Source organism: Monodelphis domestica, chromosome 3 (assembly GCF_027887165.1).
Source record: "Monodelphis domestica isolate mMonDom1 chromosome 3, mMonDom1.pri, whole genome shotgun sequence".
NCBI classification, from domain to species: Eukaryota; Metazoa; Chordata; class Mammalia; order Didelphimorphia; family Didelphidae; genus Monodelphis; species Monodelphis domestica.
This window is the reverse complement of record NC_077229.1, coordinates 493,899,918-493,908,971: the sequence shown is the minus strand read 5'-3', so window position 1 is coordinate 493,908,971 and position 9,054 is coordinate 493,899,918.

The following is a 9,054-nucleotide window of genomic DNA, read 5'->3' as shown; positions in this document are numbered from 1 at the left end:
GGAATGGTGAAACTGAAAGCAGTTTAGGATTTAATCTAATCTGCAGTCCTGAAGTAGTAAAGTAGTGAGGACCACTTATGGAACTCCTCCCTCCCTCTTACCACCCCAAGTTGTATTATTCAGTCTTTTGTCTCTTGGCTCTTATCAAGAGTCTTTGAACAAAATTGAAACAAAAGAAACATAAAAATCTAAAACAAGCATGAAAATTAAGCTGGTGACTCCTAGTCCAACCTCTTCATTTTAGAGACAAAGAAATTGAAAGTCCCAAAGGTTAAATAACTCTAAAGTCAAACAGCTAGTCAATGGAAGAGTCAAATCTAGTCAGTTGCTCTTTCCATTATACATTATACATCACTTCCTTCATTTGCCTTTCCATCTTTCCTTCTCCATGATGAATTATCACAATTCCTTTAAATATTCCTCCTTCCCCTCCATTCTTTAGGGATCTATGATGAAATTCTTATTAATCAGCTTCTCAGTTTATCCTTTGTTTCAAACTTTTTCATCCTGCTTTCAAGTTTCCAAACCATTGGTGCCGCCATTATGCTGCCTTATCTAAGGAGACTTGCATCCCAGGCATTGACTATCTTCAAAAGAATGAGCATGCATCCACTGAAAGGACCTCAATCTCCTTCATTGAATCCTGGTGAACTTTACACTATCCAGACAACTCAGACCAGTTCTGTTTACCCTGGGATCTCCTCCAAGATATCGTCTCATAGCTTCAAACACTTTTATGGTCTCCAGATTTGGAAAGTCTCAGTTTTTCCCCCTCATCTTCCAATTGTTCCCTCCCCCCGCCTTCATCTTTTCAGATCCTTATTACAAATGATTTTCCATGTGTCATTTTCCTACATAAAATTGTCTCTTGTATAATGGGAATATTCCTATAAATATCTTGAAATAATACTGAGGTAGGGGGAGGGAAGAAAGCAGTATCTCCCCTGGTACCGCTTAATCGCAGATCTGGGTTCATGGAGGCTCCCACTCCCTATTGGAAAAGAATGAGTACCTATTTCCTTAGGTCAGGAGATTGACTAGAGGTTTCCCTAGGGGGGAAAAAGTGCTTGACAAGAGGAGTAATAAGGATGCTGGCTCAGCCACTCAGTCATAGATGAGTCCAGTATCCAGTGATGACAGTGCAGCATACACTTGGCGTGGTCTGAAGACGTGGCAGGGGAAATGAGTCAGACACATCTGTTGGAGCCATCAAGGTGGCTCATAGTTTCAGAGGTCCCATCTTCCCTCAGCAGGACTCAGAAATGAAAAAGAAAAACCACATCTTCTGCTCCACCCCAATTAGAATATACCATTTCCCAGAGGACTGGCAATCAGCTTCTTTAGATATCCTTCAGAAACAAAAATGGCAGAAGCAGCCCTCGATTTATGCAATGATATTTGGCTTAGATGTCCTGTTTATCTAGGTTGTCAAAGGCCCTCTTAGAATTGGCTCTGGGTGGAGCCTTCCTTGTCTGGAAGCTTTTAAGAAAGGGGCAGGTCCATAATTCAAATCAAGTCAAGTCAACAGCTAACTATTGGATACTTATTTTTCAGAAGTAAGGCACTATCCTATGTACAGGGGAGGATACTAAGACAAAAAAATCCGTTTCTGTCCTTAAAAGCTTTATGTTACTTTCAGTTTGGTTCAATGAGGCAGAAAACCACAGAGTTTCTGACCTCAAGAAACTTACCTTCTTTGGGGCTGGATATAATTTAATTCAATTCCACAAACATTTATTGAATTCAAGCCTTAACTGAATCCCCAGTTATGAGGGATCTCTTCTTTTAGAACGAGACTTCTTAATCTCTTTTGCATCCCAGACGCCATTTTGATTGCTAAATTTCCAGTGGGAGCATTTATACCTCAAAAATTGGAAATCATTACAAATCAGAGCCTTATTTATTGTTTTGTCCATTTCTAGACTTAAGAAAGTATTGATAATGGAGATTAAACTTAGAAGTGTTTGCATACATTTTCACCTCAATGATGGTTAAAAATTCAGCAGCATCCTCCTGCCCCATCTCTACAACTTTGGTCCCCATTGAAATCTTTGTTTTCCTTCAAGGTCCATCTCAGTTACATTCTCTTCTCTGAACAGTTCCCTGAACTTCTAGGTATAACTGATCTCTCTTTTCTTTCTTTCTTTTTTTTTAAACCCTCACCTTCCATCTTAGAATCAATACTAGGTATTGGTTCTAAGGCAGAAGAGTGGTAAGGGCTAGGCAATGGGGGTTAAGTGACTTGCCCAGGGTCACACAGCTAGGAAGTGTCTGAGATCAGATTTGAACCCAGGACCTCTGGTCTCTAGGCCTAATTCTCAATCCACTGAGCCACCCAGCTGCCTTCTAATCTCTCTTTTCTTGAATGCACTTAGAAATGAGGAATGGATTTGCATAGGGAGCTCTGAAATGAGGAAACTCCCTCAAGGACAAGTTGGCAACTTCTCTACAACTCAGTCTCTGAGCATTGCCTAAACTTGCAGTGGTATTAAAATCAAATAGAAATGGATCTCTGCAGGCTGCAATTTTACTTAGAAAACCATAGATTAGCATTGTCTATATTGTAATATATTTTCATTTATTTTAAGTATTCTCATAAAATTACTATTAATCTGGTTCAGGCTACATTGTGAGTTTTGCTGGCCAGGAATTTGACACCTCTGGACTAAAATGTTATTCAGTCATTTGTTTAAGTCATGCCCAACACCCTATTTGTGTGTTTCTTGGCAAAGGGTTCATTTCACTAATGAAGACACTGGAGAAAACAGAGTTAAGTGACTAGTCCAGGATGACACAGCTAGTAAGTGTCTGAGACCAGATTTAAACTCAGGAAGATGAGTCTTCCTGACTTCAAACCTGGAACTCTATCCACTGTGCCACCTAGCTGCCCTTGGCTTAAAATACTGAGAGTTTAAGTGACTGGTCCAGGGACATGGGACTTGAACCGAGTTATCTCTGATTCCAAGCTCTGGCCACTACGTCACACTACGTCCTGCACATCCTATCCATTTATATTAATCAACTTAATTCAAGCCGAAGTGCTATCTTAGGGACTGAGGATAAGGGTCAGGAGGCCTAGGGATTGCCTCTGCCTTCAAAGAGCCCAGCATTTCATAAAGTGTCTAAAAAGTCCACTTGCATAGAAAGGGATAATACAAGAGAGAATGCAATAAAAATAGAGAATATGCTTTAAGTATATTTGAGGAGGGAACGATTTCTTTCAGGAAAGGAATAGGCTGAGAAGGGAGAATGGAAGAGGAAAAGTGGCCAGTGGAGATCTCAGAGCTTCATGGATATAGTAGTAGCTGAACTGGGTCTTCTAGGAAGAGAATGATTTCTCCTTGTAATTATTTGTGCATTTGTCTTATTCCTCGACTGAATTATAAACCTTTTCGAAACCAGAACTGTGTCTTACTTTAGTCTTCACATTCCTAGCACCTTGTCCTGAGCATTATATATAAATATTCCTAAATAAATTGAATTGAATTTTTGAGGATGGTTTCTGCTCAGCCCTGATCAGATTCAGAAAATCTGTTGAGATCTTTTTGAATGTCCCCAGTCGAGGCAAGATTGTCCAATAGGTGAAATTGTGCTCTGAACTTTTCTTTTCTGAGGCTCCCCAGGAAACCTCTCCAAATTCCAGGCATCACCCAATTCAGCCCCAGCCCCAGACACTTTTTTTCCATTCCATTCTTGAAGTGCTTTGCAAGTCTTTAATTAATTAATACCCATCAAAGAATTAGCTAATAAGGATTTAAGGCATTTTCCAGCCCAGGGATATTTGCATTTTAGTAGACTATTCTTTCTTTTCTTTTTTTTAAACCCTTACTAAGTATTGGTCCCAAGATAGATGAGTACTAAGAGGTAGGCGATTGGGATTAAGTGACTTGCTGAGGGTCATACAGTGAGGAAGTATCTGAGGCCAGATTGAACCTCTGCACCCTCCCTCCAGTCTATAGGTCCAGCTCTCAATCCACTGAGCTATCTAGCTATCCCTTAATAGAATACTCTGAAAGACCAAAAAACCTTTAAGACCCAAAGGAATGAATCTCTAATGATGAAGTTTCAGGTACATTTACAAAAGAGACAGCATGGAAACATCACCTAAAAACTTCATTTCTAGTTGGGTGTAAAGTGTATAGACACAATTGCTGTAGATTTTATATATAATATCTAAACACAAAACAAAGAGATCTTTGGATAGACATGTATGGAAACTTGGCCACCCTTCTCCAAGGGATATTTTGATTTCTGCCTGGTAGAGAGCAGAAGTGTTCCTGCTAGCCTCTCCTTTCTCCCCTGAGAGGGGGATACCAAACTAGAATGACATTTATCTGCCTGCTCTAAATATTGCTGGTCTAGGAGCACAAGTTTTAGATTCAAACCACTTTTCCTGGCTGTCCCCTAAAGGGAGAGCTTACATCTAAAAGCCTGGCCTCTTCCTACCACATGTCAGACACACAAAAGACCAACACAAATAGTGAAAAGCAAATGAATTCATTTACCCAACCAGATGGCAAACAGAAAACATAGGAGCTCTACAGGTGAGAATCTACCAGAAAATACATGAAGGAAGGAGCTCTTTGGTTGAGATCTTGCTCCCCCTAATCTCACAGAAGTGGGAAATTCTCTCAAGTATTTAGGGAGACAAGATCGAAATCAGGAATACATTGAAGTGCTGATTTCCCCAAGTGTCTCCATCAGTACCTTTCACTTCTCCTCTTTGGAGTTGATCCTAAAGAGAGTCTAAAACTATTATAACAGGATGGAAAAATGTCTTCTCTACAAAGCTCTCATACCAATTGCACCCCTTACATTGCCTTGTAGCATTATATCAGCATTCTCTCCATCAAATTAGGAGTCATATTTAAGTGGAGACTTCCAAAACTCCCCAGACTTGAAACTGGCATTACATATACACAAGGTTTCCCTTTACATGCTTCTATATTGGCTTATGAACAGAATTCAAGAAGTAATGTGAAACCTACTGCTAAGACATAAAGTATCATAGATGTTAGACCGAGCCTGAAAGAAAGTAATCTGTCAATGACAACCCCCAATTTTTTTTATTAAAATTGTGAATATGGCTCAAACTACTAAGAGTATTTTGCAGCTGAGTGCCATCTACTCTGTTATCATAACAATGTTGATGAATGTTGACAAGACTAGTAAAAATGTTGAAGGCTGAAGGAAATTCAATAAGTTCAAAGAAATCCTTTTCTAACATGCTTTTAATTTAAGTTCAGCTACAAGAAGTAGTCACAAGAAGGGCCCTGTTTCTTCTTCAACACCTCAATGAAAATGTATCTTGGTGAATTTTTCCTCCATGGGGCATATCTAGACCCAATTCATGCCTTCTCTTCCTGGATGATTCGTGTTGATGAGTATTGGTGGAGTTCACTGGGGATGTCCATCTGTTATCCTTAGCTTGTCAATCAGTCAAGAAACATTTTATTAAAGCACCTGCTATGTGCATGTGTCAGGCAGCTAGGTGGTGCAATGGATAGAACCCAAACCTGGAGTCAAAAAGACCTGAGTTCAAATCCAGTCTCAGACACTTACTAGCTGTGTGACCCTAAGCAAGTCACTTAACTATTTGCCTCAGTTTCTTCATCTGTCAAATGAGGTGAAAAAGGAAATGGCAAACCAGTCCAGTATCTTTACAAAGAAAACCTAAAATGGGGTAATGAAGAATAGATCACAAATGAAAGGACTGAACAGTAATTATAGATGTGCTACTGTGCTAAGCCCCAGGGATAAAAAAAAAAAAAAACAGACAAGGATAGTACCTGTCCTGAAAGAGCTCACAGTCTAATGAGGAAAACAATTGAATAGCTGGAAGGGAGCAGGCTGGATTGCATTTGGAAAATCTGAGTGGTACTTTTAAAAACCTAATCTTTTTTTTCATCAAGACCCATCTTTTCTACATATACATATTCTCCCAGAGATGATCTATGTTTGTGAATCTTGGTAAATCACAGACTTCTGAGAAATTTAAGTTGCAGTTGACCAAAAAAAGAATACATATCTTATATTTAGAGTAGTAGTAGTAATAGTAGTCTCTTGGTAACTGAGGATGACGATTGTCTTTGTGCGCTTTCATCTATGGTGTATAGATGAGTGTGCACAAAAACACTTGTGCGTGAAGGAGATTTAAGTGGAAAAGTTGATGCACAGAGACAGTCCCATTCTCTTGGCGTTAGAAGCGTGGGTCCAGTGGCACGAAAAGTCGTTACACCTGGAGACTTCCTCAGCTGCATTGGATGGCCGTGTTGTCCTTTGTGCTCCAACATGCCCTGAGCACTCCACAGTGCTTTGCTGCGTCGCCATCTTAGCCGTTGAACCTTCTTATTGGTTTCTTCCGCCTGTTCTGCTGAAGCAGTCTTCACATGCTGGGTGAGCAAAGCCCTGGTTCACCAGGGGCAGCTGGGTGGCTCAGTGGATTAAGAGCTAAGCCTGGATATGGGAGGTCCTGGGTTCAACTCTGACCTCAGATACTTTCTAGCTGTGTGACCCTGGGCAAGTCACTTAACCCTCACTTCCTAGTCCTTACTGTATATTTAGAGTGCCAACAATTAAATTAGTATACAAAGATGGTCAAAAAACATGGTGACTCTTAGCACCCTCTTTCCCCTTTCCACACTCTATTGCTTCATTGAAGGAGCCAAGGCATAAAATTGAGGGTCATTTTCTATTTTTTCCTTTTTGTTCATGAGTAAAACTGACCAAAGAACTCATCAACAAGTTCCTTTTCTACTTAGCTAAATTGGTCCTCAGAAAGCAAACATGGTTCATTGCCAGAGGCATTCTCAAAATCTTTAGAATCTTATAGAACCTGGCACATATTCTACTCTGTTAGAAGAACCTTTGAAAACCCTGGATCACTGTCATGCTGTGACAGGCATTGAAGGAGGGCAGGATTTTTGAGCATATTGTAAAATATCACAAGGTCCTCCTTTAGTGTTTCATCATAGCATAAAGCAACACTGAGTTTTCAGAAGCAGCACCAATAGAACACCAGTGTTCTGGTAGATTCCACACCATGTTGGAGTGACTTTGAGTGCAATTCAGGTGTCAGACTGAGTCCTCTTTACAAGAACCAATGGTCCAGTTTGTGGAAAAGGTTATCAATAGTAGGTCGACTACATGGTGATGAATCATTGGTCAGGGCCACCCATGAAACAATGAAAAATACAAAATGGCTCATGATTCCAACCTACCCTATCTGAATATCAAAATAAAGTTGGCAGAGTGATGGAAAAGGTAGTAGAGTTATTTTTTTAAGAACTACATACCTTTTACATTACTGATAAAATACCAGTCATTGGTATTCTACATGTGAGATCCTTGCCCAGGACCAACAAGTAAATGTGCTACGAAAGACACTGAATCATATTCATTTTGAATGTTTCATAAATATAAAACCAGAATAAGGAGGTTACAGTTAAATGGAAGATGGCTCACAGGCTTTCCATGAAGAGGCATATAAAGGAGATGGTAAAATTGACTTTACTATGTATCCAAAGGCAACAAGAAACATCACTTCATGGCATTTGGTCACATTTTATAGTACTGATGATAAATGTTGGCAAAAGACCACAATGAAAATAACTGCATCTAGACCATGCACCAATATCTCTGCAAAAGAAGAAAGATAGGGAAATGCTAGGAAGAACTTGAGGGCTCATATATTAAATCAACATATATTGGATACTCAATGACTTTCGTGGGAAAATAGGAATGAATATGGGAAGAACTATGTTAGAAAAATATGGACCAGTAGTAAGGAATGAGAATAGCCAAAGAACTGTAGATTACATAGAAACTTCATGACTTGATATAATTTATTTCCCTGAGAAAAACAAAAGGTCTTGGTGGCTCAATGGATTGAGAGCAAGGTCTAGAGATGGGAGGTCCTTGGTTCAAATCTGACCTCCTAGCTGTGTGACCATGGGAAAAAATCACTTAACCCCCATTGCCTAGTCTTTATCACTCCTTGCCTTGGAAACAGCAGTGATTCTAAGATGGAAGGGTAAAAGTTTTAAATAAAAGGAAAAGAAAAAACTGGAAGGTGTGAAGCCTACCAAGAAACAAATGACATTATGAAAGTTAAATTGATTTTTATTTTAATAGACAATAAATGACTATTTCCTAATGGGATTGGAATGCAGTGAGACACTGTGTATTTGAGGGGTTGTTTAGTTGTAACTGAGGGGTTCAGTCTTTCAGTATAGAGAGGGGGAAAGAGAGGAGAGAACCTCCCTTCTCAAAGCAGGGTTAAGGGGAGACAGCTGATGTTTAGGGTTGGCTCAGAAAGAGAAGAGGGGGTTTGAAGATTTTCCTTCTTCTGCCTTCCCTCCTTAGTTAAGACTGATCTCCCAGATTCACTCTTGTCCCTCTTGTTCCCCCTCCACTACTTGAGACCAAAGGGTCTCCCCTTGATCTGTTCACTCACACACAGCTTGGGGAAAAGTTAGCTATTTTAATGTCAACTCAATCAAGGTAATACAAAGGAATAACTAGCAGGGAAATAATGGGAAGAGGAATGTGGGGGAAAGGGGGTCCCTGTCTCTATCTAAAACCCTTTTCCCTCCCTCCTTCAGTTTGGGGGGAACTCAGGCCTTGGCAGCCTGAGCCCTCTGAGAGAAAGTCAGGTTGACTTACCCTGGGTTTGGCCCCTTGGCCACAATTCAGACCTAGGGCAACAGGAGCTGAAGTAAAGTCAGACAGAGATTTAAAATGTCTTTTTCAGGTTTCCTCTTCAATAGCCTTTTCAATTGGAAAATGATGGAGGAAAGATTTCCAGGCACCAGGAGGAAAAGTGGGTAACCCTCAGGAGAAAGTATTTTTCCACCTTCTCTCTTCAACTTCTCAAGACTGAGAGCCTCACTGCTCTCCCAGCCAGAATCTTCTACTCTCCTCAAGATTCCTGCCTCCTGGGGTCCCTCCCCCATGGAGGTGATCAGTTCCACCCACTCTATAGCCTAGCACTTTTCTTTATGTGCCAGCCTCTGTCACAAATCCTCCATTTCCTATTATTCGTGGGGTGCCACC